This window comes from Narcine bancroftii, chromosome 1 (assembly GCF_036971445.1).
Source record: "Narcine bancroftii isolate sNarBan1 chromosome 1, sNarBan1.hap1, whole genome shotgun sequence".
NCBI classification, from domain to species: Eukaryota; Metazoa; Chordata; class Chondrichthyes; order Torpediniformes; family Narcinidae; genus Narcine; species Narcine bancroftii.
Genome location: NC_091469.1, coordinates 403,778,543 through 403,805,602, shown reverse-complemented (window position 1 = coordinate 403,805,602; position 27,060 = coordinate 403,778,543). Strand labels below are relative to the sequence as shown.

At 40.7% G+C, this 27,060-nt stretch overlaps 1 protein-coding gene and 1 long non-coding RNA gene across 17 annotated transcripts in view; both read right to left on the bottom strand.

The window, feature by feature from the left end:
• LOC138751498 (uncharacterized) overlaps positions 1-14,271 on the bottom strand; it is a 54,562-nt gene extending 40,291 nt beyond the window's left edge. The window contains exons 1-2 of the long non-coding RNA XR_011349989.1: positions 14,171-14,271; positions 9,451-9,525 (exon numbers count right to left, since the gene is read on the bottom strand). This is a non-coding gene — a long non-coding RNA (uncharacterized lncRNA). The remainder of the gene's footprint in view (positions 1-9,450; positions 9,526-14,170) is intronic.
• LOC138751496 (histone deacetylase 9-like) overlaps positions 1-27,060 on the bottom strand; it is an 851,890-nt gene that overhangs the window by 639,753 nt on the left and 185,077 nt on the right. The gene's annotated exons all lie outside the window — the stretch shown is intronic.

Below are 27,060 nucleotides of genomic sequence, written 5' to 3'. Positions count from 1 at the left end.
ATTTCACAGCTGCAAATGTTTAATATTCTGAACACTAGTAGTTTAAAAAAACATGAAGTGGTATGGCACAGGAACAGGCCTTTTAGGCCATTATGTCTGGTAACTGGATTTCTACAGCTTTGTGCATAGAACAGAATCTCACACCAAATGGATACCTGTGTTTTTTTTAAATGAGCTAATGGAAAAAGAGAACAGAGGTGGGCAAGTATAGTCATATGTAACCTTTGACAGATATGTGGAAGTATGGGTTTTTTTTTGCACGTACCTGAGGAAGAATAGATAAACACAAGGCTTGAAAGGAAAAAGTACTTTAGGCAAAGTCATGCATCTGGTTCAGAATCTTCCACGAAGTCCATTTCCACCCTTCAGAAAGGCAGATGTATGGGGTACATGGACAAACTCTCAGGTGACAATAAACCTGGCATTGAAGTTGTTTGTAAATTTGGCCAACCTTGCACAGAGATAAAGTTGGTCAAGTTGAGCTTTTAGTACTTTGTTTTAAAAAAAATGCACAAAAATAACAGAATTCACAGATAATTAAGAGTACCTTTACAGGTTTACAGCAGTGCCCTACCGCCCCATTCTCATTTGGGCATTGAAATTCCATAAGGATTCAGGCTGTATCTACATCTCAATTTTTTTTTCAGGGATATCTTATTGTGATCCTTGGGTGTAGGCGGCTATAGAGATCAATTATGACCCAACACCCTACCATCTAATTCCAAACTATAGATACATGTACTATAGATATAGGCACCTTGCCTACTGCTTGGGTTCTGTGCACTGATAGATAGAGTTCCCTTTGTATCACTTGGTACTTCTTGTAAGTAGATTCCATTACAAATACAACTCCTCACTTATGGAACAATGATAATGACTACACCAGTCAATACAAACAACAGTAGTTTGGATAAGGAGATGCCTAAAAAACATTAGATTTTGCATGAATGAACAGATGAAATTCAGAATTAACTGCACAACTCATAGCAGAAGTCAGCTGATTATTTTGAGGATAGATTCTAGAGTGTGAGAGGGATGTGAGAGGTTGGGGCGGGGGATTGAACTAGCGATCAAGGAGAATGTCACACCTGCATGAGAGAAAACATCCTGGTGCCCTCATCCAGTGAGGCAAGATGGGTACAGGTCAGGAATATGAAAGGTGCAATCACTATGATGAGGTTATACTCTATCCCTCCCACAAGATCACAGATAAGTAGATAAATCATGGAAAGATGTGAAGGCAACAGGGTTGGTGTTGTGGGTAATTTTAATTTCTAAAAATATTGACTGGGACTTTGTTAGGCAGCCAGAAGGAATAAAAGGGACCATGAAAAGTACTTGACAAATAGTATTAAAAATACTAATAGTATTTTATTCATACATTATAGGGTAACATGGTTAGTGCAGTAGCTAGCACATTGGTATTATATTGTCAATGACCCGGGTTTGAATCCTGCGCAGTCTGTAAAGAGTTTGTGCATTATACCCATGGTAGTGGTGCTCCGGCTTTCTTCTAGGTTACAAGGAAGTATGGAGTTGGAATGTTAATTGGACACATGGGTGCATTTGGACGGCACAGACTAGTGCACTGGAAAGGCCAGTTATCGTGCTGTGTCTCTAGATTAAATTAAAACACAACAGGATAGAATGACTCAAGGACAAAGGAGAGAATTCATTCCTCATGCCCAAGGAAGTTGGTGAGATTATAAATTACAACTTTGCATCAGCATTCACAAAGGAGAAGGACGTTTGAGACCATAAGATCGGATGTTGATATTCTAGAGCACGTCAATCTCCTCCTCCTCTGTGTTTTTTTTTTAAAATTAAGGCAGAAATGTTCCTGGAGTTTAATGAGATTGGTCCCAGATTAATGAGAGAGCAAGAGATGGTTTTCAGCTTGACAGAGATTCTTGGTCAAAAATGAAGTCTCAAAAACAAGGGAATGGCCAACATTGTTCCTTTGTTTAAGAAGAGCAAGAGAGATGGGCAAATAAATTATAGGCTGGTGAGAGCCTTAAATCAGTAGTAGGGAAATTATTGGAAGAAGATTCTTAGACAGGATTTATCCCCATGGGGAAAAGCATGGGCATTTCAAGAGTCAACATGGCTTAGTAGATCCTGTCTTACAAACTGGATTGAATTTTATGGGATTGATGAGGGAAGGGCAGTGAATCTCCACATTGACTTGAGGAAAGCATGCAAGGTCCCCCATGCAGGATTATTCAGAAGATTTAAGGTGCAGGGGATTCAAAATTGGCTTGGCCATAGAAAACAAAAAGGTAGAAGTGAAGGAATGTTATTGCGACTAGAGGTCTGCGACAGTAGTGTTCTGTAGGGTTCAATGATGGGACATCTGCTGTTTATGATGTACATTAACAATATGGACAAAAAGGTCGGTGGGCTGATCCTTTGCACATCACAACATTTGGAAGAGTGGTAAATAATGAGAAAAGATACAGCAGAATATAGATCAGTGGGAAATATAGATGGAGAACAAGAAAGTTTGCAGATGTTATGATGGTAGTCTACACAAAAATGCTGGAAAAACAGCAAGTCACCCAATGTTCTTTATGTAGCAAAGTTAAAGATACATAACCAACATTTCAGGCCTGAGCCCTTCAGGGTATGAGCAAAAATCAGGCAGGCACCTGAATGAAATGGCGAGGGAGGAGCAGGCAGTGGGAAGAGTCCACAGTTAAGAGTCACTGGTACATATGATTGGGAGGGGACAAGAAACAAAAGCTGAGGTGATAGGGGAAGGGGAGAGCTCTCTAAATGGAGAGGGAAGGGGTGGAGAGCTGAAAGAAAGAAGACAGAGGGATGGGGAAGTGAGGGAGGCAGGGGAATTACCAAATGGAAAGTGGAGTTAACACCATCTGGTTGGAGAATGCCCAGACAGAATATTAGGTGTTGCTCCTCCAATTTATGGATGGCCTCAGTTTGGCACCACACGAGGATATGAACAGACGTGTTAGCACAAGAATGGGGCTGGCAATGGGTCATCCCCACCATTGATGTGGAAGAGAGATGGTACTCAATTAGACAATCTCCCAGTCTGTGTCCAGTCTCTTCAATATAGAGGAGGACTCAATGGGAGCACTAGATAGCCCCCGGAGATGCACAGGTAAAGCGTTTCCTCACTTGCAAGGACTATTGGGGGCCATGAATGGTGGTGAGGGAGGAGGTCTGGCCATACATGTTGTCACAGGGGTAGATAGCAAGGGAGCGAGTAGTGGGAAGGGATGAGTGGTCTACAGAACACAGAGGGGATGGTCCCTGCAATTGGTAGAGAGGAGAGGGGAAGATGTATCTGGTAGTGGGATCATGTTGCTCGAGACAGAAATTATGGAGGTTAATAAGTTGGAATGTGGTTGCTGGTGGTATGGTAGGTGAGGAAAAATGTGTCCTTGTTGTGCCCAATACCAGAGGGGGTAGGGCAGATGTGTAGGAAATGAAGGAGTTGTGTGTAAGGGCTGAATTATTGGTGGTCGAGGGGAAGCCAGGTTTTCTAAAGGAAGGTGGGGTGGGGGGGGGGGGGGGAAGAGAGAGAGAAGAGAGAAGATAGAATCACCAGAGATGGACCAAGTGAATTTGGTTGGGGTGAAAGTTAGCACTCAAGAGGATAAAGATGAAAAGCTCATCATGGGTGCATAATGCAGTGCCACTGTAGATGTCAATACAGGGGAGGAAGAGTTGAGGAGCCTTGTCTGTGTAGTTTTATTGTATGGATTTCTCCACATAGCCAACAAAAAGGCAGGCATAGCTTGGACCCATGTGGGTGTCCATGGCTACCACTTTGACTTGGAGAAAGTGGGATAAGTCAAAGGTTATTGGGGCTGAGATCAAGTTCTCCCTGGTAGAGGAGGTGGTGGACTGATTAGGTTTGTATTTAAGAAAGAAACAAAGAACTTTGAGACCTTCAGTATATGGAATGGAAGTATATAGAGATGGAAATATAATCCTCACAATTATAATGTGTTCCACCTGGGGAGGTCAAATATAAAAGTCCATAGCTCCCTGAAAGTGACAACACAAGTAGATAGACTGTAAGTATACAGTATACTTCCCTTCATCTCTCAGAGCAGAGAGCATAAAAGTTGGGAAGTCACTTTGCAGATAACTAAAACATTCATTTGGAATATCATGTGCAATTCACATAACAGGAAAGCTGTGGAGGCTGGGGGGCGCAAAAAAGGTTAATCAGGTTATTGCCTCTATTAAAAGAATATTAGCGAGAAGGAGACATTTGACAAACAAATTGTTTTGCCTCAAACATCGCAAGCTGAAGTATTAAAATATTGTGAGAGTTTAAGATAGTGTTTGTTTTCAGAGTGGAAATGTCACATCCTAAAGGGCACATGAACAGGTAGGTGATGGGAGAATATTAGTCCATGTCCAGGCAGATGGCATTCTTTGAAATTAGCATTATGGTCAGGACAGTCATTGTAGATGAAGGGCCTGTTCCTTGGGGGCACGAGATAGCATTCCAGGGGGTGCAAGATAGCATTTCAGTTTTTTTTTTTTTTTTTTTTTATAAATACAAATCCATACTCCTTCAATTTGGATAATATGCCGGATGATGAAGAGCTGAAGGAAGATTTTATTGAACTGCACACAAATCGTGTTCTTGAAATGCAGTTTGAAAGCAAAACTTTGGAACAATATTGGTGTTCAGCAATGGACATGTTTCCAAGACATGAAAAAGCATCATCCCATTCGTGACAACATGCTTATGCAAGTCTGGATTTAGTGCCCTTTTGTCAATCAAGACAAAATCTAGAAGTCGCTTGGGTGGACTGGCAGACGTGCGGATTGCTGTCAGCAACAAAGTGCCACGTTTTGAAAAACTCAAGCAATAAACAGGAACAAAAGAGACATTAAATTTAAATTGGCTTATGAACATTTGAATTTGATTTTTTTTAAAGAAATTTCATGCATGGATGAAAATTTAATTTTTTGTAGGGTTTATGCAACTTTTAATTTGTTGTAATATTTTTTCTTTTCCTTAGGTTTCATTTTTGTTTATATATTAAAAATTGATTATGCAAATTTGTTTTGGTCACCTTCACCTTTATTCTTAAATAAACTATTACTTTAAGGGGTGCGAGAACATTTAAAAATTTTTTTAGGGGTGCAGGGCATAAAAAGGTTGGGAACCACTGGTCTAAATGCATCCCCGTCAAAGATGCATTACATTCCGACATTCCAGCTGACATGCATCTGGTTAGAAAACATCTCCAAATGTGTACATCTTGGCCTAGAGACAATATTTTGAATTAGACCAAGTTCTCAGAACTCCAATTGCACCCCCTTCTGCTGTAAGTTTTCTTATTTTCACAAATTCATAAGTTACCAGAATGTAGTAGAATTGTTGCTAATAATCCAGCTGCTTTAATGCTATGAAAAGAGAGGGGGGGGGGGGGGGTTCATGCAAAAGAAAAAACAATCCAACAAGTACTCCTCCAAATTTAAAATACTGTATAATAGGCACAGAATGATGACTGTATTCTACAAACTGAATAAATCAAAATGTTTAGAGGTTAAATAAATATATCCCAGTAAAACTATGTGAAATGAATGAGCAATTCCAAAAGTGAGAACAAGTGAATAAGCCCAGCTGTTTTTAACCATGAGGCTATTTTGTCTGCGATTGAACAAAGCAAGGATTGTATGAATATCTAAAAGTTGATTCTCAATCCACCTTTGCATGAATCAGGTGCGTAGATTAAATTCACGGAATGTAAAGCATATTACAACTGAATGAGCACTTGCATTTCAAGTTAATATGATAGGGATGCTTGCTTATTTTTGTGAAGAATCCATCTTTAGCCATATGCTGAAAATAAGGATCAGATTTTTGTTTGTCCTGCCAGATTCAGGCTGAAGGAGAAGTAACACAGTTGTTATTCTTGTTGCCACCAGTTTGTTATAAATGGTGGAGGAAAAAATGATTAAGATCAAAGAAACTAAACACTTTAGGAATTTCATTGTGTGGGCAGAGGAAATTTCCCCATCTATTTTCAAACCAATGGTTTCATAGGTCATTTTCCTGAATTCAACAGATCTAGGAAGTTTAGCAAACACACTCATTCAGCTTTTCTGAAAAATTCTTCCACAAAGAAACTTCAAAAAAAATTCCTGCACTTAAAAATAAAAAAAGTAAACAAAAACACTTTCTGTTAAATAAATGCTGAGAAGGTTCATAGATTTTCAAACTTTTGGAGTAAGTTTTTGTCTTGTACTTCATGCTGGAAGTCAGGTGACCACAACAGGGTTTATTCTTGCATTTGTGCAGTTCAGGTCAGAGATGCATCCTCATCATAGACTCTTGCTGCTATTCTCTTTGCAGGTGTTTGGGATGTGGGAAGATCAAAGGTAAACTGGGGATTTCCTCATGGATTCTTCCTCCAATGCTGCTCTATCTTTAACAGGTTCAATGGAAGACCCACATATATAAGGCTTCTGGTAAACACTGATTCATGCTGCTCAAAGATAGAAGCAGCACAACCCTCGAGGAAGTTGCCATTTGCTCCTTTTTGCTTACAAATTTGGGAACAGTAATGTCAAGGAGTATGCCATTTCAATATTGAATCTCAGGGGCTTGTAATAAGAGGCATTCATGAGCTTCAACCTTTCAGGGAGAGCTGTTGACTTCCTGAAGTCAGAGTATCACTAACAGCTAATCCAACATTTTCCCAATTCCTCCAGCAGGGAAAGTCCAGAAAATATTTAGCAGAAACTGATACACACAACTTGCTCACCTCACTCCTTCAGAGTCTGCATTAAATATCAATTGCAATACTGCCAAAAAACAAGCTCCTTACGTTTCTTTGATGTAGCACTGCATGAACAACTTTGGGTTTTTGTTTACATTTTCTGGCTTAAAGCTCATGTGTGTGAGACTTAATGCAAACTTGTGAAAAATTTTATTTTTTGTCAATTAATGTCTTAAGCCTTCATCCTTGATTAGATTGGGTTAAACTCGCATTTGTTCCTCTAAACTATGATTAAATAGAAATATCCTACAAATTCATTCTGCCTTAAAAATATTGCCAGCACAGCCATTTCTCTTGAGGTTTCCCCAGATAGCTTGCCAAAATCATCTTGACATACTTTGAAGTCTCATAATCTAGGCCTTAAATGAAAAGAATAGCATACTAATCTGTAGTTTCTTGCAAACTTCTATATTTCTATGTTGTCAAAAGGTGCTACTTCCAATGTTTAATATTTTATTTCTTAGCTTTTGAGACAAAAAAGTAGCCAACTGTAGAACAGTTCCAGCCAGAATTGAGCAAATTATCAACTTTATTTTAAATAAACCCGTACTATCCTATAGATATTTATTTTAACTATATAAATTTAACATTACAGTAATAATGCTTCTTAATCAAAATATAAATTGTCAAATCACAGAATTGATAACAAAGAAAACATAGTCAAATAAATCGAGGATAATCTGATTGAGCAATGACCTTGGTCTTATTTTCCTGCTTTTCCCCCCCACCCAAAAGGCAGCACAATGGCCTAGTTATTTGGGTTTCTACCTCATTACATTAGAGACTAGAGTTCAATTCCGACATTCTGACTTTAGGAGCTGTCTGTAAACAAAGAAAAATATTGAGGAAAATACAGCCACATTTTTCACTCTGATAACTGAAAATTAATTATCCATTGTGTTTGCATTTATTGTCTCCTTTTAATTCAATTGCATACAATTGTAGCTGATTTTAAGTTGTTTTTGTAGTTTTATCTGTCCAGCTGCATACACTTAATGTAGATACTAATAAACTAATCATTTAAAAGTGAAATGATCAAATTATTCATCTTCTCCCAATGAGTGGCACTTTCTCTCAAAAATTGTATTGTTACATTTATAATTAAACATGCAAAGTATTTCCTTTGCATAATCTTCCTGTGACCATGTGGGATTCATCCGATGTCTTCCAACAATGGCAGGTAAATTGCCCTGAGAATGCAGATGAGTGGTAGAATCTGGAAGAAAGTTGATGTAAATGTGGGTGACAATAACAGGCCTCAATGACTACCACTTTGTGGCAGTGACCTCCACCATTCAGAAATGCTTCGAGCATCTAGTAATGGAATGCATTTCAATTTGCCTCTAGAAGAAACCATTCCACAGATGATGTAATTTTACTCTGTCCTGGCCCACCTGGAGAACAATGCCTCATATTGCCAGTCTGCGTTCATGGACTTTAGCTCAGCATTTAATATGCTCATTCCCTAGAGGCTGATGGAAAAGCTGTCCTTGCTGTGACTCATCACCCATCTGTTGTAATGAAAGATCATAGTCTGTCCACGTCAGTAGCAGAATATTGAGCACCTCAGGCTGAGCACTGGAACACCTCAGGGATGTGTGGTCAGCCTGCTCCTGTTCAGACTACTGACCCACAAATGCATCACCAGATACAGCTCCAACAATAATGATGAGTTGCACTACAAAGAGATGGAAAATCTCATGGTGCGAGATTAACAATCCGAGGCTTAATGTGGATCATTGTCTGAAGAGGGCATGCAAAATCATTGAGGACCCTTTCCATCCAGCATACAGCATCTTTCAGCTACTCTCATCAGGGAAGAGATACAGGAGTATCAGAGCTAGCACCATAAGGCTGAGGAACAGCTTCTTGCCACAGACAGTGAGAATGCTGAACAACCAAAGGAACTGCTCACACTAACCATCCGAGACTCTCATTTGTACAAAATAATATCTATTTATTTATTTGTAGATATACTTGTCCTGCACATTTATTATTTGTCTCTAAGTGTGCTATGTCTGGTTGTTTGTCTACATGTTTTTGCACCAAGGACTGGAGAATGTTGTTTTGTTGGGTTGTACTTGTAAAACAACACTAAATTTGACTTGACTACATTGTGTACAGTTTTTTTTGCACTACTGATATTCTGCCTCGCCTGTAGGGAAAAAATCCCAGGCTTGTATGTGATGTCATTTATGTACTCTGACAATAAATCTGAAATTTGAATTCTGAATGATGATTCAAAATGCAAGGATATTTTTGGATGTTAGTGCATTCTACACCTCAGTCATAAAATTGTCAGAGATGGACTTCATGGATTTGTACAAAGCTGAATTAATCAATGGAATGCACCTATGTATGAATAATTGTGCCAGATTTTAAAATATTTTTCATTTTCCATGTTCTAACTTTCCAAACAAAAATTCACAAGGAAAACTGCAAGCCAACCAGGGGCAGCTCTGTCAAAGATTCTATAAGCCAGTTTGTACAATAAGTATATTTAGGGATATTTTTTTTTTAAAAACAATCTCTACTTTGAATTTGATATTCTAACAAAGATTATTGGTTCAGTCTTGTCAAGAAGCAGATAAAAATAACCAGATAAATATGACACCTTAAAAAGGTGAGTTAGGCCAACAAAAATGCACTATTCTTACATATCAAAGTTACTTACCAAAGTTTAATGTTCCTTTTATTGTCATGTAATAGTATATAAAACAATGTAATTATATACTTCAACTTTTGCCTGCTGGAAAGGAAACAAAGAATTTCCATTAGCATTGCTTTGTTCCTCATCAAAAAAAAATAAATTAAAGACAGTCCCTTCAGAAACACTGCATTCAAGGTTTTTGCCTCTAGTGCTCCTGTCAACTCTGAAACCTCACAGAATCCATTGGCAAACCAAGCTCCAGATCCAAACCTCTGATACAATCAGGAAGTTTACATGCCTGAAGCCTTTCAAGATTTCTTCATGCCGTCAGCATCCTCTCGAATCTCTGGAAGATGCTCAAGGCATCCTCATAAGCCCGTCTCCAGCAACCTGAAACCTTTGTGTGCAAGTCGCCACCAACCCATGGCCTGAGTGAGTTCTTCAGCCACTGATCTGCTGCTGTGGTCCACTGCATTTTCTCAAAGTGCCCTGCATTCATCCACAGCTCCCCAACCGGCCTGCAATGCCTTATGGTTCACCATCCAGCACAATCACCACCACCTTGGGCACAGATCTCCATAGTTGCATGATGCTTCAAAGAAAAACAGTGTTTGCACCATTAACAGGCTATTTAAAGCCTGTATGGAGAAGTCAGCATCTCTATCCGGTTGAAGGAGTTCTGTAACTCCACTCCCCGTACTCCACGACTGCACTGTTACAGCAGCTCCAGCTGCGGCGCTATTTATTTTTACTGAATCCTGGTGGATGTGCTGCTGCAGTGGTCAGGAAAACCCGTCAGGACCTCTGCCTCCTCAGAAGCTTGAGGACATTTGGTACCTCATCAGCATCCTTTAACCACTTCTACAGTGGCACCATTAAAAGCATACTGTCTGGTACAGAACCTGCTCTGCCAAAGACTGCCAGAAAATACAAAGACTTGAACATGATGCTGGCGATTGCACCCAACTACCCTCCCCTCCATTGACAACACCTTGGAAAAGCAACCAGCATGTTAAACTCATCCTAACCAGCCAAACTCTCTGCACCTCTTATCGGAAACTGCAAGAGTGGGACTTGGAGCAAGAGGAGAAACATTTAAACGGCACCAGGAAAGATAGATGCTTGTTTATTTCTAGTTGCGGACGGTTGAGAGCTGGATTTGGAATGAGGAGAGGAACATTTAGAAAATGCCCGGAATGTTAAGTATTTGTTCAAATTACTCCATTGGCTAATGAGCTGTAACCAATAAAGGGTAGGGGAGCTTCAGTGGAGTGAACACTGTGGGAATGGGATTTTGAGGCTTTGGCAAGCAAATGCAAGGAGAACCCTGTTGATGAACAAAGGATTCAGCAAGGAAACAGGCAAGGGAAAGTTTTTGTTACTTTTCTTTTTATTTCCATATATTGTGGGAATGGCATCCAAGCATATGTTCCTTCTGCAGTCTGCAGATTGTCATGGAAGCCAAAGGTACCCCCAAATGACTTGATCTATGAGAAGTGCATCTAATTGCAGCTCCTTACAAATCTTGTGATGGAATTGGAGCTGGAGTTTAATAAACTCTGGATCATTCAGGAGGCTGAGGGGGTGATGGATAGGTGGTAAAGGGATGAAAATACACCTTGGAGGCAAGAGGAAGGTAGATGAGTGACAGTCAGGAGAGGGAAAGGGAGCAGGCAGGAAGTGCATGACACTCCTGTGGTCATTCCCCTCAATAACATGTATACCATTTTGGATACTGTTGAGAGACACAACTGCCAGGAACAAACCATGGTGTTCAGGTCTCGTGCACACAGTCTTTCTTACCCTGTGGCAAAGAAAGAATGAGAGGAGAAATCACAAGCTGTAGCAATAAGGGATTCAATGGTGAGGGGAACAGATAAGGCGTTCTCTGTAAGAGATTGAGATTCCCAGATGGCATGTTGCCTCCCAGGTACCAGAGTCTAGTATATCTCAGATCAAGTTCACAGCATTCTCAGGAGGGAGAGTGAGCAGCCACATGTCCATGTAAGGACTTTTCTTTGGCTTGGCTTCGCGGACGAAGATTTATGGAGGGGGTAAAAAGTCCACGTCAGCTGCAGGCTCGTTTGTGGCTGACCAGTCCGATGCGGGACAGGCAGACACGATTGCAGCGGTTGCAAGGGAAAATTGGTTGGTTGGGGTTGGGTGTTGGGTTTTTCCTCCTTTGCCTTTTGTCAGTGAGGTGGGCTCTGCGGTCTTCTTCAAAGGAGGCTGCTGCCCGCCAAACTGTGAGGCGCCAAGATGCACGGTTTGAGGCGTTATCAGCCCACTGGCGGTGGTCAATGTGGCAGGCACCAAGAGATTTCTTTAGGCAGTCCTTGTACCTTTTCTTTGGTGCACCTCTGTCACGGTGGCCAGTGGAGAGCTCGCCATATAATACGATCTTGGGAAGGCGATGGTCCTCCATTCTGGAGACGTGACCCATCCAGCGCAGCTGGATCTTCAGCAGCGTGGACTCGATGCTGTCGACCTCTGCCGTCTCGAGTACCTCGACGTTAGGGGTGTGAGCGCTCCAATGGATGTTGAGGATGGAGCGGAGACAACGCTGGTGGAAGCGTTCTAGGAGCCGTAGGTGGTGCCGGTAGAGGACCCATGATTCGGAGCCGAACAGGAGTGTGGGTATGACAACGGCTCTGTATACGCTTATCTTTGTGAGGTTTTTCAGTTGGTTGTTTTTCCAGACTCTTTTGTGTAGTCTTCCAAAGGCGCTATTTGCCTTGGCGAGTCTGTTGTCTATCTCATTGTCGATCCTTGCATCTGATGAAATGGTGCAGCCGAGATAGGTAAACTGGTTGACCGTTTTGAGTTTTGTGTGCCCGATGGAGATGTGGGGGGGCTGGTAGTCATGGTGGGGAGCTGGCTGATGGAGGACCTCAGTTTTCTTCAGGCTGACTTCCAGGCCAAACATTTTGGCAGTTTCCGCAAAGCAGGACGTCAAGCGCTGAAGAGCTGGCTCTGAATGGGCAACTAAAGCGGCATCATCTGCAAAGTTGACCTCCAGCGTCAAGATAATTATGGATAAAGATAGGTCTGGTCCTTGGGTTGAGATTCTAAATTGGCAAAAGCCTATTTTGGGGAAATGAGAAAGGATCTAGAAAGTATGGATTGAGATAGGATGTGCTCGGTAAGTAGAAGGTTATCAAAGGTGAAATTTTGAGAGTACAGGCTTTGTATGTTTCTGCAAGAATGAAAAGCAAAGTTGACACACAAGAAAGATGCTACCTTAATTAAAAATACACCATTGAAAGACAATTCCCTATTAAACACACATTCCCCTTATTTCAACTGAGTTGAAAATGTAAAGATAGAAAAACAAGTATCAAGTAATTGCTGCAAATTACAAAATTTAAATTTGAACCCCCAGTCACTCGCACTGCCATCATTTTAAAATCCTACCCATAGTAATTCTTCTAAGTTTACTTCAAAGGACACTGCAAGCACTTTAATTTTTTCCTATGGATAGAACTCAATTTTTACTAAAGATAGTGAATGTCAATGAGGAAGAACTTCAACTAATCTGCCACTGAGGCCACCAAGATTTCTGATTTTTTTTTTGAAATGTATTCCCACTCACACTAGAGACCTCATCATTGCTACAGATGTGCACAGTAGCTTAATAGGCAAGACCACCTTTAAAGCATGTGCAAATTATGAGATCCAATCATGTAGTTCATCATATTCCTCTTTTGTTCATCTTGCCTTGTTTCTTTAAACAATGCATTTGTACTGATCTGGTTTGTTTTTTTTTTAAATCATGTATATACTTTTAATATTTTTTTTAATATAAAAGTTGCTGCATGGCAACAGGCCCTTTTTGCCCACAAGCCCATGCCACCTAAACCCTGTAAATTTTGGAGGATGGGAGGAAATCAGAACACCTGGAGAAAACCCATGCAGGTGACAAGGAGAATGCCTTACAGTCAGTGCCAGATTCAAATCTGCATTACTGAGCTGTTAGTATTAATATTTCTTATTACTTGCTGCTATGGTAATGACAATGTAAATAATCTTATCTAAAATATTACTGATTATATTAATGAACCTGTATGCGATTCATACAGCATCATTTACATAGAGCAGAAATGACAAAGAAACAAAAATAGAAATTTCACCCATAATCTTGTTCATTTATGAGGGTGCTTTATTCTCCACACCACATTCCCCTAAACTACAAATGACCTCAGAACAGTCAGGACAAATGAGTTTGCTGCAAGAGATAATACAAGAACACAAGATACAAGACTGGGTTTAAAAAAAGCAAAGTGATCAAACTACTGATGAGTAAATACTGGATTTACATCGGACAATTTTTCAAAAGCATAAAGTGACAGTGGGGAGATAGATTAATTTCATTTAGCCTTTTGTAGACAGGAAAAATCTAGTCAATTCTTTACTTTATTGGGTAACTTCCAATTTAATCGCCATTTGGAACAACATGGCTTGGCTCCCAGCTACATCTGAACCATTACACCTAAGGATGTCATTGAAGTTAATGGACCTTGCGTATTTGATGCCCTCAACAATTTCTTAATCAGAGGTAAATGAATTTGGGTGAAACCAAGTTTTCATGATGATATGGACTTCAGGAGGAAATCTAAATAGATTTTTCAGATGAGATAGTATTAAACATTTTAACATTGTCCTTTAAACTCATTCAAAACAATACACCATTTTTGACAATGGTAATATTTAAGGGTCCTCCCCTTCCCATTAATTGCTCACTTACCCATCTTTATTTGTACCTTCAAGGCAGGAATGCAGGGCATGGTTTCAGTCACAGGATTGTTTCACTATTTCATGTTGCACATTGATTTTTCAGTATTCCTGCTTCTGTCTCCAGCATGTCATCTAACTCTCTTCATTGAACAAAGGCTCTTTGTTGATGAAAATTATTTGCATATACTTGGCTACAAGCTTAAAAACTATACAAAAATAAAATACAGCCATACACTACCTCACAGGTAACCAGACTTGAGCCAATAAACTTGATCTGATTCAAATCTGTAAGAGCACAATGCCACAACTGGGTGAATAGAGATGAATCAGTCCATTTAGTTCAGCTTGTATTGTTTGTGATGAGTAAAATCAGACATGAGTAAAGTGCAAAATTTACTTCCATTGTTGCTATTAAGCTCCGTGCTTCATTACATAATTAGCTATGAAAATGCATTGACTAGAAACATGTTAGTTATCACCAAGGATGAATTTTGAATTGATGCCATTAAAAAGTGCTTTGTAAATTGTCACCAAAATCAGTTTGATCTGAAAAACTTCGCATCATTTAGGAATAACAGGAATAAACATACAATCTGGCAGATTTCAATGCAGCAAATTACAGCCAGGTTAAACAGTCAAAAGTGAATTTGGGGCCAATTAAACCTACCTGAATTAGTCAACGTCATTATTTTTTTTTAATTAATGATAAAATGCAATAGAATGCTCATAAAACCTAATTAAACCCAATTAATGTACCAATCCAGTTCAATTTGGAGAGTGTGAGGAACCTGGAGCACTCAGACGAAAACCATATACATCAAGGAGAGAACGTAGCAACTCCTACTGGCAGCACTGAATTCGAACCCCATTCCCTGGCAGCGTATTAGCAGTGCATCACACTAATGGAGTCTCTGCTGGTGTATAGAAATTCAGATTTTCAAATCATTTTGTGGAAGTATCAAGCAAAAAAATTAAACATTGCACAAGTCATCATGAAGAATGGCATATACTGGAAATCTAAAATAGTCAGAACATGCTGGATGTGCTCAGAGGAATTATTAACATTTCAGGCCCAAGGCCATTAATCAGAACTGGGAAAGATAAAATACAAGTTTATTTTCAACAGCAGAAAACCAACATCTCTGATGGGGTGAGATCAGATGACATAATGTGGGAGAAAGTATCTTTCGAGATTCAATTAGACTTTTTGTCTGGGAACCAGTAATCATATTGCTATGTTTGCCATCTCATCTGCAATGAGGGCAATCCCACCTATTTAACAGGCGGGATCAATAAAATACTACTTTTCCAACCTGCTAATAATTAAAAAAAAATTAACATAAGGGAATAGGGCCTCAAGGAACTACAGATACTGGAATCTTTCAGGGGAAATAAAAACTGCTAGACGAACTCAGCAAATGAGTAACATCTATTGGAGAGAAGGAATTGGTTGAGATCCTGCAACAACCCAGAACTCTACACCTCCCCCCCAAAAATATGCTGTGTGACCCAGAGATCGTACAGTATTGTTGTCGTCTGCTGAAATTTTCCAGCATTGCTTTTTGGTCAATGCCCAAATGTTCTTCTGTTCAAAATAATTCAATTTGTTGTGACAGTATTTTTGTTTTAGCTTAAAATTAAAATTGTAAAATAATGGTTTGCAACACTTCTTTTTAATAGCAAAGCTGCTTCAATATGGCAGTTACCTCTTAGTTTAAAGAAAGCTTTATTGAAATAATATCCTGCACCAACATCTCCACCATGCTAGTTCATTGCACACAAGATCATTTATTTGCAACTCAAAATATACAAAGGTATTAATTATATTAAATCATAGCACAATTGGTGCAACAAATGTTTTTAAAATATATTAGAATCTTTGCAGAAATAATATTCAACACTATGCTTGCTCAAGAAAAATACTGAAACACCTGTAGATTAGCATAAACTTAGTGTGAACAGAGATTGTAATAGTCTATCAAGTATCACTGGAAAATTCTCAAACCTCAATGGGGTCAACACAATTGGGAATTACATCAGTGATAACTAATTGCAAGTGATTAAATTTGGTCACATCCTCCTTAGCAGAAGGAGCACGAAATAGTCAACATCCTGTCCTCTATTTGAATACACTGAGGTTATGCTCTGCCAGATACAACAAAAATACATTCAGATGTATTCAGTGCATAAAGTCAGCAAGTGGTTGTCCCAATGCTAGTTTATTTTTAAAAAGACATTTGATATCATGCCAGTCAATCTACATTGACAACTTGTATAGATGCAAAACTAAGTTGAGTTTGAGGAAAATTATTCATAGTGCAGTAGATAATTCAACTGCAACTTTGGAGGCTTGAAACCATAATTGTTGCAGAAAGAAACCTACTGTCCTCATTGAATCTGATCTATGGGTGACTCCAACATAGCTGATATTGATCCATCTTCTGACGTGCATAGTAACTTGCTGGTATGTGTGCCAAATACAAGAGAGAATTCAAAAAGTCTCACCACCATCTCTTTCAGCAATGAAATGTTATGCCTTCCAATCTTGCCACTGTCAGCTGAAGCAATTTTGATCAGACTCAGTGTACAGGAAACAGAAATTAGAGAGAGACATTTCTGGACAAGGAAGTAAATGCATTTTTCTTCATCCTTGCTTATTATTTCTACATTTTCATTCACGCCAACTTAGGCTGCTAAATCTTTTTTTAAAAAACCTTGTTCTTGCACAGTGTCAGTGAAGGGTCTCCTGAATTTTTCAGGACAATGAAGAAAAAAAATGACAAAACTATCCATTATTCCCTTCATTGCTGACAAAAGGAAACATTAGAAAAGAACAGTGGGACACCAAGGAAGGCATGGGAAAGAACATGTTAGATTTCAAACCCAACCTAATTCTGATGTTTCTCTCTGCAGCTTTAATGACTGACTTACATTCTATATTTATTATGAACCATATGATGCTGGTAGATCATGCTGGAGATATGGTTTGAAGAATTGTGTGGATATAGAAAGCATTCAAAAAACCTGCTCTAATGTATATTTAGAAGCATTAATCACCATTGAAACTGAAAGGACAGCTTGTAAAAATGGTGCTGACCACAAATTATGGCTGCTGGCCCACATCAGGGGAGGGGGCACTAAATGTGAGAAAATGGGACAATATTAATTGGCTCACATTAAGCCAACTAATTTTCCCCTGCAACCGCGTCTGCCTGTCCCGCATCGGACTTGTCAGCCACAAACGAGCCTGCAGCTGACGTGGACATTTACCCCCTCCATAAATCTTCGTCCGCGAAGCCAAGCCAAAGAAGAAGAAGTTAACTAAGAAAAAGAATCTTCCAGTCCAGACAATTTCACCACTAAGCACATCATATATTGTAGGCATATTTGTTCTGTCTATCAATAACTGGGATATTTGTATACCCTGAGGCAGTCATCACAATAATTTTGGGTGTCTAAATTCTGTTTAAGATCACCCACTTAAATTATTTTGTCCCAGCAAAGGTGCTTAAGCATTCAGATATCTTGTCAGTTGCATGGTTTTCTCTGTGTTAATGTGCAATTCAAAGGAATAATTTGTCAATCAAAAATATTGATGTCTTGTTGTTATTGTTAAGGAAATGGTAATCATCACCTGTTATATTTGTTCTTACAAGTATTAAAAAGATATGCTTTGACTTTGGAGATATTACTGAGAGAGACTCCTCATAAATGCTTCCTGTGATAAATAAAGAGTTTTAAATCTTTGTCATCTTTAGTAAGTAGTTTAGCTGCCAGCAGAAGGTAGAGATGGAGGGTTGGTAGATTTAAATCTGATAAAAATAAAGATTAAATGTAGAAATAACAGTGATTATATGATCTGTGCCCAACAAGATAGAATTGCCTGTTATGGATATCACTAATAATCAGGGTGTAATACAGGAAAACCAAAATAAAAACTGAAAATTCAGGAACTGTGCAACATGCCAAGCAGCATCTGTGGAAAGTAGAATTAACATTCTAATACCTATCTTGAGAACCACAGTTCAAGATTTCATGGCTAATGTCTCGACTTCTGCAGCAGAAGCCATGAGAGAACTTCTTGCATACAAATTCCAACAGGAGCCTTTTTTTGTTTACATTCAAGTGCATTGCAGCATTTCATGGTAGTTTGTCCTTCAACAGACCTCATCATCTCAGGGAAAGGCAGTGATTCTCAAGAGCACCAACAATTTTCTTTTTCAGTTTATTACCTTTCTTTATCGCAATATAACTGGTAACCTAAGCAGTGACTAGTCTTCAGGCTTTGATGGGAAATGGTACCAGCTCCCATAGGATAGTTAATAATGCTTATGGGATGCTGGGCTTCTTTAATAGGGGGATTGAGTTCAGGAGTAGAGAGGTTATGCTGCAACTCTACAAATCACTGGTAAGACCACACAGAGTATTGTGTTCAGTTCTGGTCACCTCATTATAGGAAGGATGTGGAAACTAATAAAGAGGATGCAGAGATTTACCAGGATGTTGCTTGGATTGGGAAAACAAGTCTGATGAGGCAAGGTTAGCAGAGCTGGGAATTTTCTCTTTGGGATGCAAAAGGATGAGAGGAGAGTTGATAGAGGTCGACACAAATTACGAGAGGCACCAGCTTCCCAGGGCAGGATCAGCAAACACTAGAGGACACATGTACAAAATTAAGGGACGGAAGTTTAGGGGCAATTTAAAAAAAAATAGAGTTGTTGGTGCCTCAAGAGTCTTGCCGGGGATGATGATGGAGGCTGTAACATTGGAGGGCCTTTAAGAGACTCTTGGACAGACACAGATGAAATAAAAATAGAGAATTATGGGGTTAGGAGGGTTTAATACTTTAAAGAATATAGGTCAGCACAATATCAAGGGACAAAGGGTCTGTACTGTGCTGTGTTTCATGATCTATGTAGTTATCAGAAATTCAGAAATCACAATGGGGTTCACCTGCTTCCATATCATGCAGCTACAACACATTACCTGATCCTGCATGGCTACTTTATTTAAAACTGTAATTTAGTGACTTTTATACAACTTCAAAATTTTTACCTGCCCCTCACCAAAGCCCCCTGAGACAAAACCTCAAAGTCAACTACTATACTTTGCCACTCACACACTTGCCAATCTGTTTGAGTTTCCCCTCTTTTCTATAGTGCATACAGGGACTGAAGTTGAATAAATTGTGGGTAGCCCTAACAGAAAGCACTTATCTGGTTAAGTCACTTCTTTTACCTTCTGTCCATCTCCTACTTATTGTACAGCCGATGGTTACCATAGTCTTCAGGGTAGACCTTACTGTAACCAAGAAACGCCATTCAAATCTTGACAAATACTGTTCAAGGCATCTTCACTGGACAAGACATGCATTGCATTGGGAATATTGACAGGATCCTGGGTATGGGTTTGCATTTAATTGTTTTTTTTTAAACCTTGAGTAACAAGATACAGAGGAAAAAAAAAGTTTGCATTCAGTCCAGGAAAGTTCACCCATTCTTAAGTACAACAGGTGGCAAAGTTTAATACAATCATAACCTGGAGGCTGGTGGAGAAGCTGTCCTCAATGGGACTCAACACCCTCTCTGTAACTTGATTCTGGACTTCCTAACAGAAAGATTGCAGTCTCTCAGGGTTGGCAGAATGTTGAACTTCATCATGTCGAGCACTGGCACGCCTCAAGGGTGTATACTCCGTCTGCTCCTGGTCACATGACTGAACAATGACTGCAATGCTCCAATGGAGTCATCAGATTAGCAGATGACACAACAGTAGTTGGCCTCCAACAACCATGAGTTGAAATACAGAGAGAAGGTGGAAAATCTTGAAAATAGTGCAAGTATAACAACCAGAGTCTCGATGAGGACAAAACAAAGGAGAGGAGTATGCACTTCAGGAGAACCAAGGACCACCAACCTGCACTACACATTAATAACTCGGTAATGAAGAGACTGGAAAGCGCCAAGTTCTTCGGAGTCCACTTAAAAAGTGACCTATCCTGGACACACAAGTTATCCTCAATTGTCAGGAAGGTGCAAACAGTAACTGCACTTTTTTTAAAATATAAAGAAGGTGGAGGCAAGCAAGGCTACCAAACAACATTCTGTTTGCTTTCTACAGGAGCTGCATCAAGTTGGTTGTTGTAGAGCATGGAATCAGAACTCAATCCACAGGACCTCCTTTGTGAGATACTGGGATAATTGTTTAAAGAGGGCTCACAAAGTCTAGGAGGACCTCATAACCCTGCACACATCAATTTACTAATGATACACTTATGAAAGACTGCAGGTACTGCAATCTGGAGCAAAACACAATTTGCTGGAAGAACTCAATCGCATCAAGCAGCACCAGTGGGAGAAAAGTTACCAAAAGTTTGACTGGAGCCTTATTAAAATGTTCCAGACCAAAACTAATTGTTTTATTACTGGCCAGTCCATTCAAAAGGTTATTGACTATGGGGAATAAGATTCTTGAATTTTGTGGTGTAAATTTTAAAATTCATGTGTCTTCAGCCGAATGTGAAGGGAAAACGTTAATGCTCACAACTCAGTACATCATAGGCAAAACTCTCCCCACCTTTGGAGAGGAGCAGCAATCACGAACAATTCATACCACAGTTGCAAATCAGGAGGTATAGGGCCACAGGATTACCACCAGATTCAGGAATAGGGCGGGCACGCACGCACGCACGCACGCACGCACGCACGCACGCAGTGGGAGAAGTGTTCCTGCTATTCCTCTCTGATTACATTCTGCAGATCACAAATTGAGCATTCAGTACCAGAGGTGCTGCTGAGTCCTAGTCCAGGAGATAAGGTTACTTGGGACCATGGTGTTCAGGGCAAGGATATAGTCAATAAATAGGATTCTGATATGGGTGGCCTTGTGATCAAGGTTCTACAAGACTGAGTTAAGAACCTGAGAGATGGCAATTACTATGGATCCGTCAATGGACTTTGTTTAATGTCACTCCAGCAAATAACTGAGGAACTAGAATCACCTTTGGCTCTGGTTACAAAGCAGACCTGTGGCCCTCATCAGTGATATGCTGTGCAGACAAATGTAATTTAAAGTAATTTGGAAAGAACAAATTCAATTAGTATTCCTCACACAATTTGAAGATATTCTGGAAATCAATAAACATTTGTGATTTGAGCTCCGCCAGCGGCCGGGGCCTCCAAGGGCTCCGCCAGCGGCCGGGGCCTCCAAGGGCTCCGCCAGCGGCCGGGGCCTCCAAGGGCTCCGCCAGCGGCCGGGGCCTCCAAGGGCTCCGCCAGCGGCCGGGGCCTCCAAGGGCTCCGCCAGCGGCCGGGGCCTCCAAGGGCTCCGCCAGCGGCCGGGGCCTCCAAGGGCTCCGCCAGCGGCCGGGGCCTCCAAGGGCTCCGCCAGCGGCCGGGGCCTCCAAGGGCTCCGCCAGCGGCCGGGGCCTCCAAGGGCTCCGCCAGCGGCCGGGGCCTCCAAGGGCTCCGCCAGCGGCCGGGGCCTCCAAGGGCTCCGCCAGCGGCCGGGGCCTCCAAGGGCTCCGCCAGCGGCCGGGGCCTCAGAAGGTCAAGCTGTATAATTATCATAGCTACCATAGCAGATTAGAGAATGTTATATCCTATGATTGAATGACCCAAGATATTCATTTCATTTACAAGAGATAAGCCAGGTAAGCAATTGAATATTCTTGACTGATCTGGATGGATGCAGTTCCAATGCCTACATTAGATGACTATTCAGTGAATGCAGCTCTGCCTTCAACACATTTCCAAACAAACTCATGACAAAAGACATGATGTTGGCCTCACAACACCTCTCCGCAATTGGATCCATATCTTCCCATCCCACAGGCTACATCAGTGATAATTGGTGATGGCACCTTTGCCATGATCACCTTCAACACTGGGACACTCCATGACTGTGTACTCTGCCCGCTACTGTGTACATGCATGACCATGTGGCCAAAATGACCAACTATTTACAAGTTTACAGATGAAATTAGCATTGTCAGCAGAATTTCTAACAACAATGTCAGAGTATAGAAGGATGATTGCAGCTATGTGCCAAGACAAAAACTTTCCCTCAATGTCAGCAAGATCTAGATGTTCTTCAACATTTGGAAGAGGAATAGATCTCACTCCCTGGTCCACCTCAATGGTGGAGATGTTGAGATAGACGACAGATAGCAAACATCGCCAAAGACCTGTCCTGATCCATTCACATCAACATAACAACCAAGAAAGTGCACTAGTGCCTCTCAATCCTCAGAGGAACAAGGAAAATCAGCATGTCACCTGAATATCTTAACTTCCACAGATCCATCATTGAAAGTATCCTGTCAGGATGCATCAATGCATGACATAGGTATTACTCCAACCAACACCCATTAAAAATAGATGCCAACAAGACCACAAGGAACAAGAGCATGGCAACAACGTTGATTGAATATTGCATAAAAGAGGGCTTTAAACAGACAATCCTAACCAGTATTCATGCTTCATTCAAACCTTCAAATTTGAGCAATCAATTCCCTATCCTATTCTCAAATAATTTTGTAACTTCTCTCAATAACCTTTGGTTCTCATACATCTCAAGTTGTACATTTTAACCATTCTCTGGTTAGGGAATTTTCTCCTGAATTCCCTTTTAAATTACTAGAAACATTTTGGATACCATGGATTTTTATTAAATATTCCTATTTTATGTAATTCATTGTTTTTACCTTCAATTCAAGATATTGGTTACCAATAATGGTTAAATTTAGGTATCCAATTTTTTTTTTTCATTGACCAAAATCTTGCTTCTTTTGAATAATTATCCCCCAAATTTATAATTAGTAAACATCACTTTTCTTCATTATTTACAGGTTAGGAGCTTATTATTTAATTTTTATGTTCCTGTAAGATCGAGAACCTAATGATAGGGATGATTTATAATTTTAAACCTGATCACAAACTAATAGTCCTTTATTAACTATTTTTAAAATATAGTTCCCCAGACAGAATTTAAAAAAACTATGGGACAAGATTTTCGATAATTAATTTCTGAAACTATATGGGGCTCTACTTTGAAGCAAGTGCATTTATCCTCTCTTTGTGCAAGACACACATGAATACAGTTTAAGGGAGTACACTGGGCCCACTATTCCAAAGTCCAATTGGCTAAATTCTATACTAATCTTTCTTCTAAATGTATAACTGAAGGTGCTACCCCGTATCATAAGTTCCAATTTTTTGGGAAGGCGTATTTTGTATGTTGTCTTTAGTTCTTAACATTACTTAGACTTCAAATCCTTTTCTTGCTCTTTTTGGAATAAATAGGCCAATGTGTCAGATAATGACTGCTTCACAATCTCATGTAGTTGCCCTCACCTCCCTTATTGCTAGAAGGGCCATATTAATGAGATGGAAAGATGCTGCCACTCCCACTCATATTCAATGAGTGTCTGATATGATGGCATGTCTGACTTGGGCAAAAATGAGATGCTTCACTAGAGAAATAAACCTTAATTTTGTTTCCTTATGGGGTTCTTAATTATTTTCAAAATTTGTAAGGTTGGTTTACTTTTTGATTTTTTTTTAACCCCATTGATCACCTTCCCTTTTTTTAATTTGGTAGTGGACTGTATGTTTTGCCAGAATCCTCCGAAGGGAGGAATTGACAATTATTATAGCTTTTCTTTTCCCCAATGTAACATAGGTCTTAACACCATTTGTTTAAACAAAAAAGTACTTTGCTGTCCCCTGCCCCCTCAATTATACTAATGCCACAAAATGGCCAATGACTTCAGAAGGATAAGTAGCCAAAACACCCCCCCCCCACCCCCCGAACAGAAGAGAAAAAAAAATCAACAAGACATTTCAGGTATGATACGTTTCCCCCAGATCTCCATTAACTTGATCACCATCGATGTCAATATCAATCAACTGTTGAGATTCCTTCTATCACCTTCCATTCTTCCGCTTCTGAACTGGAACAGACTGTTGGAAAAAAACTTTCTTGACTTTACCACTGTTTATTATCCAGTAGAGAATTAGCAAATGTAAGAGCTTCAGCATCGTCACTAAAGAACTGAGCTTGAAAGCAGGATATCAGAAAGCTAATTAATATCCTTTCCTACATAAAACAACTCTAGCGGAATTGTTTACAATATTTAATAACAGCTTGACTCAGATCAACATAAAAGAAAACTATTATTCTTAACTACCAAGGGGCCTTGATTACTTCTCACATTTTGGACTGCAGCTCTTAATATCAGTTCTTTATCTTGATGGCATAAAGATCTAATCAGGATAGAACATGGACCTTGACCAGGAAGAGGTTTCCTTCTTATTGCTTGAGCTCTATCAAATTCCAAATCATTAGGAAAAATATTCTTTCCCCAAAACATCAGGAATCCACTTCTGAAAAAATTGAACCAGATCCGGACCTTCAAAATCTTTCGGGAGACCAACAATTTTAACATTATTCCTTCGACTTGATTCTCCAACACATTTTCTTCAATAAATCATTCCTCAGAATTTCCCATCCAGTAACGACCCATCTTTTCTTTACATTGTCCCACATCATCCTTCCAGTCATGAAAATTCTCTTCAATCTTCTTAAATTTATCTTTCACTTTGTCCACCATTTTCATACACTTCGCAACATCCAAACTCAAGACATTTCCCCCTTCATAGCAGCAAGTTGTTCATTCATAGATGAAAAACATTGACCCATCCGAATTGCCAAATTTTCTATCTGTTTAGATAAATCAAATTGTGATGAAGGATCTGAATAATGAGGGTCAGATTTAAACTTTGTTAAAACCTGTTTAGGTATGGGCCTAACCTTGTATATAACAGTCCCTTCCTCCACCACACCTGGGTAAATTTCTTCTTCCAGTCCCCCTCCAATGTCACCTTCCTCCTCCTTCGATGCTGAAGGCATTTCAGCCTGACAGCGGGTTTGGATCCCACCTCCTGTCAGCCCAGGATTGCTGGGCCGAGAGAAGTTGGGTCCCCCGCAGCCCGGGCCGCACTCAAATACAACCACAGTTGCTCCTCCTGATCTGAAGGAGAACATCCTTCACAATGCTGCGTGAAGTCACACAAACTCAAGCTAGCATGCTGGAACATCAGAACCATGCTAGACAAGGCTGACAGCCACCAACCTGAACGTCGGTCTGCCCTCATCGCACATGAACTCCTCAGACGCGACATCCACATAGCCGCTCTCAGCGAAGTCCGCCTTGCAGATGTAGGTAGCCTCCAAGAACACAGCGTGGGCTACACACTCTACTGGTCTGGCAAGCCTCAGGCTGAATGACGCCTATCTGGTGTTGGCTTAATGGTCAAGAACTCCATTGCCTCCAAACTCAAAAACCTCCCAACAGGCCACTCTGACCGGATCATGTCCATGCGACTCCCCCTTCAAAACAAGCGACACATCACTCTCATCAGTGTCTATGTTCCAACCCTTCAGGCAGAACCAGCAGTAAAGGACAAGTTCTACACTGATCTGCGCGACCTCATCCAATGCACCCCTACAGCCGACAAGGATGTCATCCTTGGCAACTTCAATGCTCACATCGGCAAAGACTCAGAAACCTGACCAGGAATCCTTGGCAAGCATGGTGTCGGCAAGTGCAATGACAACGGGTGCCTCCTGTTGGAGCTCTGCGCAGAACAGCGGCTTGTCATTACTAACACCCTTTTCCAGCAGAGAGACAGCCTGAAGACTACCTGGATGCAACCCCGATCCAAACAATGGCACCTCCTGGACTACGCTCTGGTGCATGGAAGAGACAAACGAGATGTGCTCCACACCAGGGACATGCCCAGCGTGGAATGCCACACTGACCACCGGCTTGTTCGCTGCAAGCTCAACCTTTACTTCAAGCCAAAGTTCAAGAACAGTAGAGCCCCCAGAAAGAGGTTCAATGTTGGAAACTTGCAGTCAGATGAAGTTAGAGGTAACTTCCAGGCAAACCTCCAAGCAAATTTCGAGGATGCAATCCACCTCACGGACACATCTCCTGAAATCCTCTGGGATCAGCTGAAAACTGCCATACTGCAATCCACTGAAGAGGTACTGGGCTTCTCCGCCAGGAAAAACAAGGACTGGTTTGACAAAAACAACTAGGAAATCCAGGAGCTGCTGGCAAAGAAGCGATCAGCCCACCAGGCTCACTTTGCAAAGCCTTCCTGGCCAGAGAAAAAATGAGCCCTCCATCTCACATGCAGCCATCTTCAGCGCAAACTCCAGGAAATCCAAAATGAGTGGTGGACTAGCCTCGCCAAACAAACCCAGCTTAGCGCATACATTGGCGACTTCAGGTGTTTTTAATGAGACACTAAATGCTGTGTACGGCCCCTCACCCCAAGACCAAAGCCCTCTGTGCAGCTCAGACAGCGAAGTCCTCCTCAACGACAAGATCTCCATCCTCAATCGATGACCAGAACACTTCCAATCCCTTTTCAGTGCCAACCGCTCAGTCCAAGAATCCGCCCTGCTCCAGCTCCCTCAACAGCCCTTGGGTCTAGAGCTGGATGAGGTCCTTACCCGGGAAGAGACATACAAGGCAACTGAACAACTGAAAAGTGGCAAAGTAGCAGGTATGGATGGAATCCCCCTAGATGTCTGGAAGGCTGGCAGCAAAACTCTGCATACCAAACTGCACGAGTTTTTCATGCTCTACTGGGACCAAGGAAAGCTGCCTCAGGACATTTGTGATGCCATCATCATTACCCTGTACAAAAACAAAAGTGAGAAATCAGACTGCTCAAACTACAGGTGAATCACGCTGCTCTCCATTGCAGGCAAAATCTTCGCTAGGATTCTCCTTAATAGACTAATACCTAGTGTCACTGAAAATGTCCTCCCAGAATCACAGTGTGCCTTTCGCACAAACAGAGGAACTACTGACCTGGTCTTTGC